The sequence below is a fragment of the Rattus norvegicus genome, chromosome 6, assembly GCF_021556685.1.
Source record: "Rattus norvegicus strain SHRSP/BbbUtx chromosome 6, alternate assembly SHRSP_T2T, whole genome shotgun sequence".
Classification (NCBI taxonomy): domain Eukaryota; kingdom Metazoa; phylum Chordata; class Mammalia; order Rodentia; family Muridae; genus Rattus; species Rattus norvegicus.
This window is the reverse complement of record NC_141539.1, coordinates 77,596,084-77,616,408: the sequence shown is the minus strand read 5'-3', so window position 1 is coordinate 77,616,408 and position 20,325 is coordinate 77,596,084. Positions and strand designations below refer to the sequence as shown.

Sequence of the window (20,325 nt, the reverse complement as noted above, 5' to 3'; positions counted from 1 at the left end):
TGCTGGGTAATACGAACATAGAATTAGGGAGGTGCTGGGGGCAATGGCTCTTTTTTTTAAAAAATCCAGATTTTAGTGGTGGTTCCATGAACTTATTTAAATGCATGAAAGTTGATAGGATATCGTACAAGAGAGTTGATTGTCCTATGGCTGTATTTAAATGATTTAAAACTAAATGACAGAGCAGCCTTTTCTAATATCAAACTCTTTCTGGCAGGAATAAGTACTGAATAAGTACAATTACATATGAAAATAGTTCATGGCCAGTCAGTTCTTCCCAATCTAACAGCTACCTCTCAAGCCCTTTCTCATGCATAGTAAAGAATGAAAACAGTGAGACCTGCTTGTGTTTGTAAGTAGACCAATTTTGCGGTTATCTACCAGCTAGCATCACCATTTCTCACACAGAGGAGATACGTGGCCTTGCAGGGCACGGGCAATGACTCTACCTGGGACTCCTCCTCACCTCCTCTCTATCTTGGAGCCTGGATCAACGGAGTATCTCAGTGGCAGCAGCCAGCTGAGTCTCTGAATGTCTAGCAATGGCTTAGCCACCATCACGATATACACCCCCGCCCCAATTCTCTGTTTTTATTTATTTATTTTGGGGGGAAACAAGTTGTCTTTAACCCTTGGACCCAACCTGAAGGCAATGGAAATAATTAAGACTGACATTTCTAGGGTTAAACGGCAAGTAGGAGAAAGAGCTGAGGAAGGAAATTCCCCAGCTCCCTGATAATGAAAAGCAGAGGGTGTACCTTCTGTGGCTGTCTCTGCCATGCTTTCACATCCATGTGTCAAGGGTTTTTCAAACTGACAACTTGCAAATTTGAAATACAAAAATGCCCAGAGCGATATTTTAGTGGCTCGGGGAAACTCTTGCGTGGGGAAAAAGGATTCTAAAGTGAAACGTCTCTGGAAATCACACAGGGCCTGACCACGACACTCTAATTATGCTAATTGCTTCAATGCCCTTGCTTTATTTATGCTGAGCAGCTAAGATAAATAAAGGAAAATTGCTTTGGATCTAACTGTATTCATATCAGAATGCAAACTAGCCTGTGTTTGTTATGTGATTGCGGATCTGTTTACACTAAATTCTGCAGGTAATTGCAGTTTTGATTGCACATTTATTTCTAGCTGCACAGGTCCCAGGACTAGGTCTGTCTGTTTTTATAATTAAACCGTTTTGTAATATCTAAACTCACTAAAGAGCAAAATGATGCTTTAAGAATTTACATATTTTATGCATTAAATATAATACTTTGGTGAACGGTGACAAAAAGGAAAAAAGTATGTTTACCACTAAAAAAAAAAAAATTGGACAGCATGTTCTGGATTTGAAGAAATCGGAGACATCTGCTCCAAGGCCTGTTCACCGCCTGGGACAGATGCCTGGCACATCCCTGGAATCTGTGCTTCAACACATAGTTTCTGAACTTTCAGCTGCAACTTTCCTACTAGGAAAAATATGTTAATAGGACGTGCTGCCACTTGGTGATGCTAAGACAATTGGAAAAGTAAGTGGGTCCCAGTGAAAAGGTTATGTCCTTGTCCCTTCAGAAGTGAAACCTTCAAGAGGGGCTCGAAGAGCCTTTGTTTGTGGTCCCAGGTCAGGCCTCTGGGCTGTGTTCACTGTTTTGATTCCATACACAGCAGCAGAGGGGAGAAAGAACCATGCATGCATGCATATAGAAGGAAATGCACATACACACACACACACACACACACACACACACCCAACTCTCTCTGCAGGACACTCATTACTTTCATATCACAAAGGAAAAGAATTTGATAATGTCACCACTACAAATGTAGGATGGTGTCACTTTGGGGCTGCTTCTCCATCCATCATCAAATTTGAAAGCAGCAATTCAGTTTGTTCTCCTTAATGGAAAAGTTAACATCAGTCTATACCAGACTACCCCACAAAGCTCCTTAGCTTAGATTCTGGCCATGAAAAATCCACTGCTCTGAGCTTATTTTGTCTAAAATACCCTTGAGGCATGCCGTCAATAAATACAAGCTGGCTTTAGTGCCTTGATGGTATCCTTAACTTTCTCCTTTCCACCAGGAAGATAAAAGGAGTTAGGAAATTGTTAAAGAGACTCAAAGCATCTTGAGTAAACTAAGCTATCTGAAATGTAGACCTTCCCTGCTGGCCACAGGAAACCACAATGTTGCCACAGTAGCTAAAGCAGCCAGGGATGAACAGGAATTCCTCTATTGCTTCAAAAGATGTAGTCCAAATAGCCATGCAGTCCCATTCTTCTCCAGTTAGCTACAGAGTTCTGTGTCAAGTTCTTCCCCAAGAGTGGACAGAGGAACAAAGCTACAATCTGATAGCTCTGGGTTTGAATACAGAACTCACCAATTCCCTATGTGCTGGGGAAAATGAAAACAAAGTTATTGTGTGCCTGACACTGATTCCTTAGGACCTTCTGTGAGACTGTTGTGGGGCTCCAATGATGTCAAGTGTGGTCACTGTTCAACAGGGAATGTGGTACTCAATCATCACCAAGCAGTGTGGGTGATACTGTTGCTATATTTGAAGACAAAAGTCCTAGGAGATTTTCTAATAGCATCAGTCTGTGAAAGCTGGTCATTGTGTTGCTGCAGAATACATAGACCCTATAGTTTCCTACTTCCTATGCTGGTCCACTGAGTAAACCCTATCTGCTCACAGAAAGCTGGTCATTGTGTTACTGCAGAATACATAGACCCTATAGTTTCCTACTTCCTATGCTGGTCCACTGAGTAAACCCTATCTGCTCACAGCCCGGTGGGATGAACACAGGCTGGGGCTTGAGGCATGTGCATACCTGCTGACAAGTATTAGGCACTTTTAGAAGGCTTACTTGGAAAAGGAGCCTTGTCCCTGTGGCATCTTCCAGCTCTGCAGACACACTGGGGAGAATGTGTCTCTCTCCCTGCTTGTTCAGGGCATGATGTGTACTTAGCACCCCTTTGGAATTGTTTATTATTGTTTCCTTGTTTCCCACAGTCTGTGGGCTCCCCCGAGGCAGGGCTGGTATCTTCCTTTCATCCCCAGAAAATGGAACAGTGTTTCTCACATGGCAGTAGTTTACCGAGTGAGTGAGACCTGAACGAACCGTGGAAAGCACTGTACAAGGATATATGTGGATAAAATGCCTCGTTTGTGATAGGGAATTTTATTCTTAAAGGCAGAAATGAAACAAAACAAAAATTCTGTCGTTGAGAAACGAAGGAACAAAGAAAAGGGGCATTGTTGGTTGATGGTCAGGATGTTAGCTCTCCTATGCTCAGAGAAAGATGCAGACCTTTGGGTCCCTTCAGTGTTTGACAAAATCACCACACTCTGTATGTTGCCTTCTAGCAGGCAGACCTGGGTGCAGAATCTGCACGTCCCTGGAAAACTAGAGCTGCTTAAAAGGAAGTCCCAAATGCTGGCTTAGGAAATGGAGTTCTCACACGTTTCAAACCCAAGTTCCCCTTGGTCTCCTTCCTGCATCTCTTGGAAACCAATTAATAAATGGATGTGGAAGCAGAATTCCATGAGGTTCCTTCTTTCTCCTTTCTACACAAATCTTGTTTTTTTACACGAGATGTGACCATGCATTAATTATCTCAACACACTTACTCAACTCTTCCCTCATGGCCCTGGGGTGGGGGTGGGGGTGGGGTTGTGCGTGTACACATGAACCCACACGGATGAGTTGGTACTTTCTTCAGAAGAATCCACACATCACATTTCCGAGAAAGAATAACACCTTGATTACTTTGTTCTCAGGACATCTTGGATAAGGTTAAAGTGTCTACATGCAAACTCTTCAGATGTGCTGGGCAGTAAATTCTTCCGACCATAATAAGCTAGGGTCCGTCCTTCCTTCTGAAAACATGTTACAGAACAGGGATGGAGAGGGAATTAGGTCCATATCTGCAACTCAGATCCTTCCAACTGGCCGTGCTCTCGGTGTTTGCAACAGCCGGGGAGGACAGAGGACACAATGCAGAGGAAAGTCCTGGGTGAGGAAGAGGGGATGTCCTTGAACAACTCCTCGAGAGTTCTGATGAGCCTCCTCCCTTGTATATAGACCCAGAAAAGTATCACTCATTGAAAAATCAACATTTAGGGAATACGATTGTGCAGTTTCCTCCAGACAAAGGTGACTTCTCTCTTCTTTTACAAGATTGACAAGGCAGGTACTGAACTCTTACTTGGTCAACAAAAGCTACAAACAGACTTGGCTCTCATAATGAAAATGAATGGGCAGTGGTTCTTCTTAATGTTAATTTCAGCAACACAATCAGCCTTGAAGGGCTGCCCTACCAGCCAATTCACTGGTCTTAAAGACATAGTCTTGGTTCTTTTCTTCAACCTGAACAATTTGCTTATCTTTCCAGGGACTAAATTTTGACCATGTTCCTTCAATAAGAGATACTACTGAGGCTTGAAAAAATGAAGATATTTCTGGTTCTGAATCATCCAGGCACCCACCATGACTAACACACTGCTTAATTCATCAACGCTTGCACCACTGACTTAGAGGATCAGCCTAGCAGAGCTTAGCAGGCCACAAAAACACCTTGGACGTGGGGAAGTCCCTGAGGAGAGCACCACACCCTGCTGCAGCTTCCTAAAAATCTGAACAATGTGGAATTCCCTTCATCAATAGGCACAGGACAGCAAAAGCACCTTTAGGGTCAGCAAATCATACAAGATAGGTTGTAGGGAAATGGAGATTCGTAGGTATGTTTTGCACTATGTAAATGGCTTCAGCACATTGCCAAAGAACCTAGGATGATTCCTTCCTAGGATGGCCAGTAACTTCAAATCCAGTCAAAGTGTTAATGAAAGAGAATCACTTATTAATATCTGATAGCTATGAGAGGTCAAGAGCACAGGCGTGCATTGCAGCCCCCTCCTCCACCCCCGCCCCAGCTACGTCTTCTGCTAGAATCTTGGTAGGGAAATAACACGGAAAAGCATTCGCAACTGTCTGCCACTTATTAATGGTTATTTCAATCCTTTTAATCGTCTCAGATTTTTAAATCTGTTTTTGATAATTTCATCCTGCCTCCGCCTCCCTTTCCTAGTCTGTTTCTGCTAGCTCGCCTTTCTTTTTTCTTTTTGTCTTTCCTATTTCTTTTCCATCATTTTTCTTCTCCATTTCCTGTTTTGGAAACTCCTACTCCTTGAGAGTTCTCGCTACTTCTTATCTTGGTGTTTCTGAGTTATTGAACATTAGTCTCATTCTGAAAACTGGGGTACATTAACGTGTTAGCTCTCAAAAGTTTGATCACACATTCTAGAAACAACCCTTCCTCTTATTTAGGCTTTCTGTGTCCCATGTCTAGATAACTTTTTGAGGCATTTCTCTTTTTGATAAAGACTGAAGGATGCTGAGTAACTTTAGATGTTCACAAACGTACAAAGACACATTAGTCTCTGGGTGACTTAACAAAAAAACGTGCTATACAGGAAAAGTGCCGGAGAAGAAATCCATCTGAAGTCACTCTCTACAACCTAACACTGTGCTCTGACACAGCAGGTGGCAAGAGCTATGTTAAAACAAGTAGACCTCACTTTTTAGTGGATTACTGGGGCATTTTTATGGAGGCTTCTTAAAGCATTTGAAAAACTGCTCTTCACCTAAAGTGAAACTCTCAAGATTTTAGAGCAAAGTCAGTTCTGGCAAAGATAGCCAGGCATTAACCAAGTCTAAACATCACAGTCATGACTTTAAAGTTTGTTCCCATGTTGATAATTATTAACATTAATGATTATTAAGCACCTATATAATGTAATCAGCCCTCGTGATGTAATCATTGAGTCTCATCACTTCTTGTAAAAAGTCAGGACTAAATAACTCTTTAATATCAGTACAAACTAGGGTATTGGCCTTTTCTCACAACATTTTCCTATGTAATGGAATATACTTGGTATAACTGTATGCATTTCTAAAATCAGTTAAGTACCAAATTGTATAATATTACATATTATACACAATTGTACATTCCCAACCAAATTCTGTTGATGTAGAAACCCTCATTTCTTCAAATGTGACTTCATTTGAAAACAACAAACAGAACTTAGGTAGGTTTATGATGTTTAGCCACAAGTTACTGTGACTAGACCACTCTAAAAATGGGAAACTTGGACACAGATAGACAGGGAGACACAGAAATAATTTATATTGGAATGAAGGCCGAGACTGGGATAAGGCACGCAAAGGAATTCGTAGACTGCCAGCTCTGAGCCACGGAAAGTGTGTTCCTCAGAGCCCTCAGAATGACTTAACCCTGCCAAAATGAGACCACAGAATTACTGTCTCTCTGTGACACTTTCACACAGAAGCTCTAAAGACCATAGCTGGCCAGACTGGGTTTGAATGTAGGCTCTCCAAATCATAGATCAGTAACTAGGGCAAGTCCAGGTTTGAGTGTCAGCTCCTCCTTTTTGTAAGAGCAAAAAATCATGTCCTCTTTGTTAGATTCCTGTGAAAATTGTCAGTCTTTGACTATCTCATATCTATGGATACTTTCTGTAGTGTTGAGTGAAAAAAACAATGTAGCCCCTGTCCCCATGGCACCATAGAGGTGACAGAATAACATGCATTGAATGCTTGTGTCAAGTATTGTAGAGTGAAAAGATAAGATGTATCCACAGAGGGTGAAGGAGCCTAAGACTATGTATGCACATCAGTCTTTCTGAGGGAGCATCATTTAAACTCTTACAGAGTGGAGCAGGACATCAGACAGCACACTAAATAAAGTCCTCCATGCTCTTTCTGGAGAAGAGTAGGCGTTGGACGGAGACAATTAAGGTCATTGCCACTATGTCCTAATTATAGGATGTGCCTTCTATATGTTCCCTGCAACATTTACGTCGGCCTATCAGACTCCCGTGGCTCCAACTCTGTAAGGCCAGCTCCATCATGGATCGGTACCAATGCTACTTTGCTTTTGCGACATCCAAGTCTCTCTTTGGCCTTTTTTTTCCTCTTGGCAATAGCTAAGGTTTCTGTATTGCTTTCTACTTCCTATAGCTATCCCCGAGGTGTTTAGTTCCATATCTTGACTCCTGATGTTTCTCTTTCAGTCTTCCTCCCTAACAATGCTTACCACTCTTACACTAGACTACCTAGATTTATTTATGAACCATTGCTGAACCTGACTGGTACCCTTCTTGCTATGAATTCCAGGATCTATCCCAAACATACTTAAATTTGCCTTATCTGTGGTTGTATTTCTTTTTTTCCTTTTCTTTTCCTCTCTTTTGCAGCACTGTGGATTGAACCCAGGGTCCCGAACATTCTACCATTGAGATTAGATCTTCTTGTAGTCTTTGTTTGCAGGAGACAGAGTCTCTCTGTGTGACCTAGGCTGGTCTGGACCTTGCAATTCTCCTGCCTCAGCTTCTCTGGTGCTGGCTGGGCATGCTTCAACTCCCGTATCTCTATTCATCTTTTCTTTTGGCTTAGAACTTCCCAGAGGACAGGAGCTTTATCTAGCTACTATATTATCTGAGGAGTACAGAGCCCCAAATATGAGTGGCGCCAAGTCGTTTGCTGCGTATGTCTACAAGGACATCCTAGCACAGTAGAGAAGCTAAGAAACACATCTCTGACACAATTAGTAAACATAAGTAGCACACACTTCCACTTACATGTGGATATAAAACATTTAGATAAGTAATGAGAGAAATATGTACCAATTAACTGTCTTTCAATTTCCCTACCCAGCAGGCACCATTCATTCTTTGTTTATCTCAGCAAGCACAAAACACATGTGTGAGAAAAAATCATTTCCCACACAGGGTGGGTGATATGTGTCAGCAAAGGGGTGGGGCTAGAGCTGTGTACTGTAAAAATGGCTGATGCTCTTTTTCCTCTCAGTTTTGCTATAAAGGACAATTAACACATTTTTAAAATGTGCTTTTCTGGGCCCAGTGTCTTTGTCTGGAAAATGGAGGCAGTGTTTTCTAGCACTGCCTTATTTCTCAGATCAGGGGATGAATGTGCTGTGTCCTCCTCAGTACACGGAGGTAGTTAAGAGGAGAGGCATTTTTATTATCTTGCTATAACATGGAGAAGCGTCTCCGTACATTCCTGCTATGCTGCCACAGTTGTTTGGAGAGGACCATTTCTCACCCACAGGGATAAGGCCACATCAGTGCATCAAATTGAAGGTGAATCCTAAAACGGGGCTCTGTCAACTCAACACCACCATCAGGGGGAAAGGAAAAGAAGCCTTATAAAATGACAAGAAATAAAGATTCCAATCCAGGATGTATAATTACATTTGCTGGTCATCTGAAACACGATGATAGTTCATTCCCTGAAAGAGACCACGTGTCACATCCATTTCTGAAGTCTAAACTGTTTGGTCTGGCCATACGTTTATGGATTTTAACCACAAGGCGATGTCAGCTCTGAGCACTTAATTCAGAGCAAACACCGTGTGCGAGTGTGTGTTTTTAAAGGCTTCTAAACCATATTAAATTTTCATTCATATAGGTACACAGAGACACATATTAAATAAACCCTCTACAAGAGTAACCTGTCTAAAAATGCAGCAAGAGACTTCCAAGAGTTTGAATTTATTACAAATTAATCAAATGGGTAAGATGAATTGTAACGGATATTCCAGCCAATGTAAACCGGGAGCTTAAAAAAAAAAAGTGGCGGCAGCAAGTCAAGAGCCAAATGTTTCTGTTTTGATTTATTTAGCATTTCCAAGATGTTTCTTCTGTGGGGAACAATATGGGAGGCATTGGAAATTCAGGAGGCACATCTTTTGTGTACCATAAAAATGTGCTGCTAACCTACAATACCCTTATAGAAATACAATTCAATAAGAAACTCAGTTGGGAAGATGTCTCAATAGAACAACATAAAAAAATGGTCAATACAAGAATGATTTACTTTACTTTTACAAGAGATTTCGATGCTGTGGGTAGAACTTACAAAAAAAAAAGTCCAGATAAACAGGGAGTCACAGCGTCACATTTTTAATTTGTACATCTCTCTAATGTGTCCTTTGCTTTGAAAAGAAGCAGATCATCACTCCAAATCATCGCTTCTATCAAGTCCGCTGCCTGAGCGGTGTCACAGCACGCAGCCCTCGGGGCACAGATAAGTCCTCGGCATTGTCACAGCGAGCACACATGTATCCAGTGTGTCACACCGAATGGGAAGACAGTACTTTGTAGCAACAGAACTGATTCTTGCAGAATGGCATGAGATACTTATCAAGCTGTTAAAGGAGACATCAGTCTTTTGTCTGTATTGCCCTTGACACCTTCTCAAGGAAAGTATCTAGACATTCTTTGTCTTGTGAAGAACCCTCAGACCTCTTAGGTCTAATGCAGGTTAAGTGCCCCACAGATCTCCCCAGAATAGAAAAAAACACCTTGAAAAAAAAAACCCAGTAGCCTGACTTACTAGAAATAAACACAATGAGAGCACAGAGTCCTAAGATCCTGTACAGAGAAGGCAGGAGCTTGAGGCCAATGCTGGTCTTGCACAGGAACAGCCTCAGTTCTACTCTAAAGCTCATCAGACACAGCAGTGACCTCTACAAGCCCAACAAGGGTAAAATGTTTAAAGGTAAATGACCGCATTATCATCCAATTATCATTGCTTGTTTGGTCAAGGGTAAAAGTGACGGTTCGGCAGCGCTCATCGTTGGCTTATTGACTGGTGTGGACAGCATCCCGGTCCCCCACCCCTCATACACAGTGGTCCTGCTTTGCCTCCTGCTCCATCACTGCACGGACACCGACCATTGCATCACACGCTGCCAGCTGTGTGTGGGTCCTGCCCATTCCTCAGCCATTAAGGGGAGGTGGATCAATTATTTCCAAGATTACAGCAGATGACTAGGCACTGTCCTCCATTTCCTGATAACACAGGAGCACCACCACTACCAAACTTGTGACTCGACACAACTCTAAAACTCAAAGCAGCATCTGTCACGTCCCCAGTTCTTCTGTGCGTTTCATTCCCAACAGCATCACCTGACAGAACTTCACACAAATCTCTGGAGAATCGGCACTTCCTGTTTCACATTTTTCTTCCCACAGATAAATCACAGTAAACAGAGTTTTCTTATTTCACCACAGAACTGTGAAAAACAAGGCAAGCCTCTCCTCAACAGATTACACAAAACAACCAAACTCCATTAGGGAATTGACACACACTCCAGGAGAGATTAAGAGCATGTTTCAAAAGAACTTTGTTGGTTATAGGGTTCCCTGTCCATTGACTGCAGTGGGCCTTGGGGAAGGCACGAAACTCATATCACAGATACATACATTCCTGGTGGCAAGGGAAACCCACTTTTTTTTTTGTAGTAGCGTCACCCTGATGGCCTCCAAATCTGCAATCTGAAGATGGCATTGGGTTAGCAAACTGAAGTGTCCCAGTTTATACATCAGTCTAAAATACGCATCCAACCAAAACCTGGAGAAAGAAGCTGTGAGGAGATGCATTAGGCCATTTCAGAGACCTCAGACTTGAACGGGGCTCTGCCATGGCTGTCACCCAGCCCAACGATGAAGGCTGGGGGTTTGTCAGGTTCAGAAATCACTTCCAGGACTGCTGACAGGCAGGCAGGCGACACAGAGTTCCTGAGAGGATGAGCACCGCAGCTTATGAGCTGCCCAGGAGAGGGACGGAGGCAGAGGGGAGCCGGGCACAGCACACGAGTACAAAAAGAGAAACGAAGCTGAGAATTTCGAGATGGCAGACCCGGGAATGAGAAGTCGGAAGTTGGGGATCAAACGGGAAACTCGCACAAAAGGAGAGTCAAATCAAAGGACACAGTGAGACTGTGCAAAGCTGATAAATCTGAGCTAAGAGAGCAGAGTGACTGGGAACTAGCTGGTGGCACACTTCAACTCTGTCCCTTAAACTCTGTGGAGGATGATGTTTGTGCAGGGACTATAGATAACAAAGGCTGGAAGAGGCACGTGGCTAGGGATTGAGGAATTACCAAACTGAGACCAAGAGGGCATATAAGATTTTATTTGCTTTACTTACTAACTCGCATGCCTCTACACACCCCCATATCCTATTCAAGTATATGTATCCTCAGCCACTGGTTTTGACCCTGAAACCAATAAGCAAGACCGAGCCTCAGCTCCTCCCCTGCTCCTCCTGCCCTGGCTGAGTAGGTAGATACCATGGAGACTGTAACTGTTCTGTGGGGCAGGGGAGGGGAACAGGTGATGGAACACCAATGATGGACCCCCCCAACCCTGTCGATATTATGCTAGAGATTTGAATCCCAAACAGTTTTTAGTAATCAGCTAGAGAGAGAACAGAGTGGAACAGGAAGAATGTATTTCAGGTCAGGGAATTTTGTTATTAGAAGACACATGGCGACATATAGAATTGTTCTTGTTGTGAATATACCGTGTCCATATATGTTATATGATAGAAATAAGTTTCTCCCTCCCTTCTTATCTTGCTATAGATTGAACCCTAACACAGGTTAGCCAAGTCTGTTTTCCTATTGAGCTGAACCCTACTCCAGTGTTGAGTAAGAGACGGAGAAAAACCAGATCCACAGGAGAGTGATACAGCCCTGCGACACAGCCAGGCGGGTTTCTTTTTCTTCTCCTTCTGACTTGAAATGTTTGGTTGGTTTCACAGGAACAAGGAGGGCTCAACAGGCCATGGTTAGGGCTTCTGTTTATTAATGTGGATGCGGATACCCCCAATCCTAACTCCAGACTCAGCTACTCACCCTGAAAGCCTTGCTCCCTCCCTTTCCACATACAGGAAGGAAAATGGGATCCCAGCATCTGTACTGCCATTCAAGAAGAGCAACTGACCCACCCCTGGCCCTTGTCTTTCCGCTATCTGCCCTCTGAAGCTCCGAATCAGTGTTTGAGCAACACAACTGGAAACCTCCATCTCAGACCCTCAGCCCGCTGAGCTGCCTGCGTCCTCTCAGGATGCTGTGCTGAACACAGGGTGAGTTTACTGGGATTTGAAATTTCATACCATTGAAGCAGTCTCTAGCCACTGAATTTAGTTCTCCCACCCGAGTGACATCATCTTATCCATCAGCCAGGAATTGTGACACCTGGTTACTCTTGACAAGTTTCTGGGACACGGTGAATGTAAGACAGTCACCTGAGGCGGGCAAGATGACACTCATATTGTGTAAGGAGCAGTGTACTCTGGGCGAGCTCAGGATTTGGAATCTGATGTGTTCTGCACGTTATACCTTTTACTACATACCTGGGTGTGATGCTACATGTTGGGAATGGAAAGGACAGTGAAAACACAGCCTCCCTGTGTAAGGGATGCTCACATAAGATCTGGAATGAGGATAGATAGGCCAATCTGTACGTATGTGTTGCTAACATAATGCGGTACATGTGCTTAAGGTCTTGAGTCCAACAAAGTCTCTGAAAAAAAAAAGACTAAGATATAGCCCCTCCCCTTGTCTAGTCCGTCATGGGTGGGTAGACAGAGACTGCTGAGACGATGTTCTAAGAGGTGGAATGGGAGAGATGAAAACAGGACTGGTGTGCTTGCTAACAGGCAGGAGCAGGAGACTGTCAAGGGATGCTTCCTAAATGAGCGGATGTCTGAGCTCCATGTTGAGGAGACGCTTTACAGTCAAAGGAGAATGAACAGAATAGGCATAGGATCTGAAGCATGAAATAGCAAGATATCCATGGGAAACTTCCTCTGCCAGAAGCTCTCCACACAACCATACTGACAGGCAACACCCTTAAACTCCGAGATTCCGTAACCACGGGATGCTCCAAGGAGCTGGTGAGCTCGCTCAAAGGAAAACCGTGTTGTAAAAGTAAAGCACACTGCAAGCTTAACATATACCGTGGTATCACTTGAACGGCTTTTTGGTGAGCTCGACGACATCTTTAAGGAATTTGAGCCTGTTCTCTAGAGACCAGTGGTCCCTGTCTGAGGAAGAATTAAGGAAGAATGTATTGGAAGCACAGGGACAGCATGCCAAGTGCAATGACCACCTTTAGAAGCTGACCAATAAGGGGAGCACGGCTGTGTTTGTGTTGTTCTTCCCAAATAACCTGAGGATTTAAGTGAACACAGGAAACAAATTGCAAGAACACGATGCAAATAACTACCAATGATGTCAGACTTGTTGAATACTCCTTTGCTATTCTGTTCAATCCAGTCAAATCATCTGTGTCGGCAGATGGCAAACTAAACGGCTCCGTGTAGGAGACTGAGATCTGAGTACAGGAAGTAAGGTAGAGGAGTTGGATAGCAGACTGTCATCTATTTTCCTCGGCTACTGACCACTTTACCTATCCACTCTCCACTCTACAAGCCCCAGTGCTCAGGCAGTGCAAGGGGAATTTAAGGTTCTCCAGGAATCCGCAGGAGAGCTGTGAACGACCATCTTTCTGCTGACCCGACTGCCACATTACTATTTTACTAATGTTATTGAATACTCACTATGTGTTGTAGTGCATTCTGAGAACTTAAAAGCCACACACACTTAGTAAGCACAATCACTCTACAAGGTACTTGGTTACACTAGCTCACTGTGTAGATGACAAAAAGGAGGCTTGGTTCTATCACTTAGCCGAGGGCAGGCAACTATTTGCTGGCGGAGCTGAGTCAAACTCTAGATAATGTGACTTACAGGTCCTCACACCAGCCTTATACTTTATTTCCACAAGAGGAAAGGAGTGAGTGGTCCTCACTCATCCATATTCTGAAAGCAAAGCAGAAGTATTTAGCTGAGTTTCTAGCTCTCTTAATGGCCCATTCACATTCACAGTTAAGCTTAGAGGAAAGATAGACACCTGAGCTCTGATGTTTCAAGTCACCACGTTGCCACAGGTTGCTGTGGTGAGCGGTTTAACTGTGGGTGTGGGTACTTGACTTTAGTGTTGTCATCTGTGAAGTGGGCTCGAGAAATCACTATGGAGCCAAGCAAAGACGTCTGAGTGCTAAGAGTCTATGCACCTATGCTGTGGTGCCCTGCTTCAGATTTAAATGGCAAACAGAAGGTAGCTGTGATGGTCACTCCATGGTACCTAGTGCACAGTAATGCATCATGGCAGCTTGTGAACAGTGATGTTCTCAGTGTGCTGTAAGAGTGTTCCAGGCTTGTGAACAGTTGACGAGTGCAGGATCCATGAAGAACCATAAATCCTTAGAAGGGTTCTTACATGCAAAGCTTCACGAGAATCGAGCTTTAAAACATGGCAATGTGAGAAGGGAGCTTTCAAACATGGCAGTGTGTTTCTTGAGTTGGAGGAAAGGTTGAATGCAGAGACAGCAGGTGTCTCTGATAGACAAAATGGGACATATTTTACACTTTTTTGGGTCACATGGCTTGCCCAGTTACTCATCACTGCTGTAATAGACTGAAAACAGCCTAGATGATGCTTTCAGCAATGGGTGTAGCCAATAAAATGTTATTCAGGAGAATAGCAGGCTGACAGAAACCCTAGTTCTGATAGAAACTCTTCAATTAACTACCAAATCCTGGGAATAATTTACATCAAATATTATGTACACATATAATACATATATCATACATACTATTCACATGTATGTGTATATAAGCTGTATGACAAGACATTTCCTAGTCGGGTGCTCTATATATGTCTACTCACTCCAGATAGGGAGCCCAAGACAAACCCAAGTATGGATACTATCAAAGGCCAACTTGGTGAATGAATGAATTTTATTGGGGTTTCCTACCAGTGAGGGGATTCTTATAGGAGCAGAAATGACTCAAAGACAGCTGCATCACAGAAACCAACTCCAGTATGGGTGACAGGGTACAAAAGCTGGAAACTTAGAGCCCTCTGCATAGCCAGTAGGTAGCTCAGGGCTGTAGGGTGTCCTTTCCAGATGACTCAGTTGGTGTAAACTTCTTCTGGGCAGCTCCACTGGTCTCTGCCCTTCTAGGCTGTGGATCTGATCTCAGAGACTTCCTTACAGCTTGTCTTGTCTGAGTGTGACTCCCGAAAGCTCTATGGTTTACTTTTGGGATTGAGGGTCTAGTGAACCTGGTCAGTTTTAGGGAGTTCCTGAAGCTATTTTGAGTTGTTTACCTTCTATGGGTGGAATTTTGAGGAAACTGCAACACACACACTGTGTATGGCATAAATGTGTGCATTCGAAATCCCCTATAATGCCCCTCTGATCCCATGCTGCTCTGCTTTCCTGAGTGGAAAGGAATAGGAAGAAATGATATGCAGGAAGCCAGAGATCCTGTACAGCTTTATAATCTAGGATGAGCATAGCAGCAATCACCATGTGTGTGTTGGCATGATCTCACACATGACATTGTGGAGGAAAATGTAAGAAGACTTATCCTGGTAAGACCAGAAGGAGAACAACAATGATGAGACCTGTCTTTTTGTTATAGATTAGTTTTGGGATCTCTGGTAAATCAATCTCTCTCTCTCTCTCTCTCTCTCTCTCTCTCTCTCTCTCTCTCTCTCTCTCCCTCCCTCTCTCTCTCTCTCTCTCTCTCTCTCTCTCTCTCTCACATACACACACACACACACTGATACTTAGTCTAGGATACTCCCTATTTCTCACAGGATTTGCAATAGATCAATTCCTATTCCCAACAGTTGGCCAGCTCTCAGAATCTGCCTGTCTCTGTTCTCCTAGCGCTTCATAGCAGGCATATGTGGCCATGCTTGACTTTCTGTGTGGGTTCTAGAGATTCAAACTCCACCCCTCATTCTTGGACAGTAAGCGTCCTTAGTCATTGAGCCATCTCCCCAGCCTCTCACCTTACAACGACTTAAATGGAGACTGAACGGAGTCAACTAGAACTGTCACGGTTTTAATTGGATTTAAAATGACTTTAGTGGGTGATTTATGCAGGGGCTTACAATTATCACCCAATCACAGGTATGTCAGTCCAGTTCTAAAGGCTCTAATGGTAGAGTAGCAACTGTTTAGAGCACGGGACAAGAGGATCTTTCAGTCATTCAACAGAGCTTCATTTCATGATAAAATTTGTTATTTAATATCATAATTTAAAATTTAATTTATTAAATCTTGTGGAATTTCCATCAGGAGATTGGAGAAAACAAATTGTTACCAACCCCTAAGAGACTGCCTCTTAATCAATTCACTTATGCCTTTTAAAGAAAATATTCACGGAGAGAAGCAAGTGAGTGATCTGAGCCACCAAAATATTCTCAGAAAAGGTACATGTGTGGATCGGTCCAATAGTTGAGCAGGGCAACAGGTACCGCCCTTATTTATGAATCAGACAACCTCACTTGGTCTGGAAACTCAGCATCCTTCATGCCAATGAATTAGTTCTAGGATGCTCCAAGGTAAGAGACTGCAGAGATGGCTCAGTGCCTAAGAATGCATGCTCTCTATATCTGAGAGACACAGGAGGAGTCAGAGAGAGGGAGGACAAGCATCCCTATGCGTATGAACAGATCCCTTGGCCAGACATTATTCCCGGGGTATATAGGTCACCTCTGCATACCTTCAAGCTGCCCTGTAGCCCTCACCAATTCAGTTATGAGAATTTCTCAGGAGGCAAAGAAGATGCAGACACGGACAGAAATGTAACAGGATGGTGTGGGGGGCCCGTGTGCAGCACCGCAGTCCCAACAACTCATTCCACTCGTGCCCTAATCGTCTCTCGGGCCGGCCCCCTAGAGATGTGAATTTATTAGGATGAAGAATTCTTAAACTATTACTTTTGGACCTGGGATACATGCTTTGAAGCAGGCCTGGGCATGCCAGATTTCTCCTCCAACCCAGTTTAACAACCTCACGCCTCCCAACACCCCCTCCCCCAACCCCTAGGAAAGAACATCCTCTGTAGCTAATAAGTAGAGAAACCTTTCATAATAAATCCCCTAAACATGCAGAATGTGATGTTTTTTCTTTGTCAGGGAACTCTGTGGAAGGTCCCAGAGGAAGGCCATACTTGTTCATCCAGCTCCCATCTGTACTTAACACTCTACCGACATGAACATAATCCTTCCGTCTCCATCAGGAGGTAGAAGACTTCAGTAGTAATGGGATAGGCTATAAGGACAGAACTTGCGCTCTAATCTGAGCTTTCTTACTTAGCTGTGTGAGCATGGGCATGTTCCTTGGCCCAGTCCCCTACTTCAAACTGCAGTCCATTTGCAGGACTTGGGTGGGAAGGGTGCTAATATCATTGTATGATTATGGGGATAACCCCTATTATAATAACAAGGTAGTTGTGAATCAGAGAATCCATGCCAACGCCTGGCACACAAACAAGTAGTAAACAATAGCTTCTATATTATTATAATATAGGATAATAATAATAATAATAACAATAACAATAATGATTTTCTTCCCTACTTGTAGTACTACTAGTTTAATCATCTTGTAACACATGGTTTTTGGAAAACACTGTCTTGTGGTCTGTGTTGTTTATGGGTATGGTGTATGGATGTGAACGTGAGGGTGTTCTGCCTGCATGTGCAATTGGTGGAAGTAGACACTGGGCATCTTCTATTGCTCATCAACATATGTCATTGACATAGAATCCCCCAGAGAACCAGCAGCTCAGTCTTTCGACTATCCTAATTAATTGGCCAGCAAGCTCATAGAATCTGGCTGTCTCTGTTCCTCACGTTCTGGGTAGCCAGCATATTTTATGGGTTCCTGGGATTCAAAGTCAAGATCTCATTCTTGGGCAGCAAGCATCTGAGGCACAGAGCCATCTCCCCAGTCCCTCTCCTTATAACATCTTATGACTAACTAGTCAGCAAGAAGGATGGCTCTGTATATAGTGTCTAGTGTTTCTTAGAGTCCAATCAAATCAATGTCTCTTAACCTCGATTCACAAAGAGTAGGATAAAAAAATATTCCTCAGTTTAAGCTTAAATCCAATATCAAGAATACTTAATCTCGCCTCTGGCTGAGTGTCCAATAGACCTTCTGTCAATGTTGAGGGCTGCACCTCCTGAAAGTTCCACTTTCTTTGTTAAGGAGACTGGCTTTCTGTCTACTGAATTTGAGCTAAAATCTAATTGTGCTAGAAGAAGGACATCAACATTATAAACATAGAGCTCTAACAACCTCCTTGACAGGAAGACCAGCTCATTTTCAAAATGTCATAGAACCACCACCTGAAATATCAATATCACAGAGCCGATTTTTCCCTTATAAATAAAAGAAGGGACCTGGGTTAGACGTCAATTAAGATTTTCCCATTTTTATAATTCTCTAATAATATAGGTGAACATGGATAGTGCCTTGTACATGACAAATGCATTGTTTTCTTTGCTCAGAAGGCATTCGAAAACACACACATGTTTGTTTTTGTCCTTGCCACAGAAGGAACAAGAAGACTGTCTTTAGAGAGAGCATTTAGTACACACGGACGCATGCCAGGATGCAAAACCCACATCAAAATGCTGCTCCAGTCCATAACTCAAATTTCTTTATCCTGTAGCTGCTCGGGGACCCCATTAAATTGTTTTCCACAAATGCCAAGAGGTTTGGACCATTTGTTATAACATTTGAGTCATTTATAAGATATTTTGATCCAGCAACTCGGGAAGTAGCTGTCTAAAGTACAACACATGACTGATGCTGGTTTCATCCTGCTTCCAATCAAAGCAGGGCATACAGTGGGAGTCCTCCAGACCTTTCCCAGGTATCCGAGCGGTTTCCTTACTTCCGGGTAGCAGAATGTGGCACATCCCAGTTCACACTGACCTCACTGGAGAAGTGATGCTCTATGACCAGATGTGGAATAGGTATTTTCAAACTCACGAAGCCAACTGCCTTGAATCCCAGATTGGGAACCATCAAAGTAACACAAGTTAGCAAGAGAAGAACTCTGCAGAATTCTTCCAGCCAGTGCTGTTTACCATGGCAGCCTTTCTGTCACTGTGTTGATGAAACAAGCTAATGAAAAAGACTGGTTCAAATTGAGTTGCGACATGGAGTGGGGACACTCAGATCACTGCGGGGAGACAGAAGCAGGGCCAGACGTATCCAAACCCCTCAAATCTGAGTTTCTTAAAAAAGAACTGGCCCCAGCAACTGGGCTTTTAGTAAGTCCGGCAGGTGAGTCTGCACGTAAAGGTGAGACATACAAATCACTGGAGTAGAACCCAGACAGCACAATGTCCGCTTTCTCAAAAACCATTTGTTTCCATTTTTTTTTAACATAAGAGAACTTCAGGTGCTTTGTTCCTTCTGAAGTCCAGAAGCATCTTCAGTTATTTTTCCTCTAATTCTGGGTATATATCTTTCTATCTATCAGTGAACTGGACTCCTCATTCATTCTGTCTTTTTTTTTTTCTGTATACAAGGCATGGTGGTCTGCTTCTGTCTGATGACACAGTAGCACACTGAGAATCCTGACAAAAATGTCACCACCCACACCCTTTGAAAGAGCTCCTCACAGGGGGAGGGGCATGTCCTTTGATCTTGCTCAGATATTTGGCCTTTTCCTTATTGATTAAATTGTAATTTCTCTAAAACAGCCTGTAATTGAATTATCCGAGGAAACCCGCTGAAAGGAATGAAAAGCGAGAGAAATAAAAAAATAGGAAGTTGTATAATTTACAATAGAAATGATTTGGTTGCTGAGGTTTTAATCAAATCAAATGGCATCGTAAAAGAACAGGTGATTGGATTACATGCAAAGATAATGCATTGGGTCTGAAGCCTGGAGCCTCTGTGTAAAGTCTGTTTGAATTCATAACTCTGTGGCCACATCTCTCATGAGAACAAAAGCTCTCTGGGCGGGGGACTTCTCTTACTCGGGAGACCCAAATATTTTCGGTAAAAAACCAAAAATCAACAAAAAGTAAAGAGCCAAGACCCACTTGAAGAAATACAGCACCAGGCCATCCACTTAACAGTGGCTTAAAGCAGAACAAGGTAAAACCTTTGTGAACTGCCAGAGGTGTCACCTAAGCACCTGCCCAGTGAGAGGCCATTAGCCCCCTGCTGACAAGTCCAAGTGGCCACTTAAAGGCACAGAAGTAAAATGCATATGATTTTAATAGACTGGGAAAGAATGATAGGCAAGCTGTCAATCTATCACCTGTACCCACCCCCTTTGGCTAGTGATGCTCTAAACACTTAGTGGCTCCTGTAGCCATGCAGAGATGGGATAGTTTTCCAGGATGTGCAGATTGTGGAGTACAACTTAGAATTTGAAAATGTGTTCAAAACCTGAAAATCTGTAACTCTTCCAACATGCAGAAGCCCCAAGTCTGCTCTCCTTGCTCAGGGCTCTCAGAAAGAGACTACAGCCTTCTTAGTGCCCCACTCGGGTATTATTTTGAGAAAATGAGTTCTTTATGACATAATGGTATTAGTCATGGCTATGAGA

At 43.1% G+C, this 20,325-nt stretch overlaps 1 protein-coding gene across 7 annotated transcripts in view; it reads right to left on the bottom strand.

Annotated features, from left to right (window-relative positions):
- Npas3 (neuronal PAS domain protein 3) overlaps nt 1-20,325 on the bottom strand; it is an 824,663-nt gene that overhangs the window by 277,153 nt on the left and 527,185 nt on the right.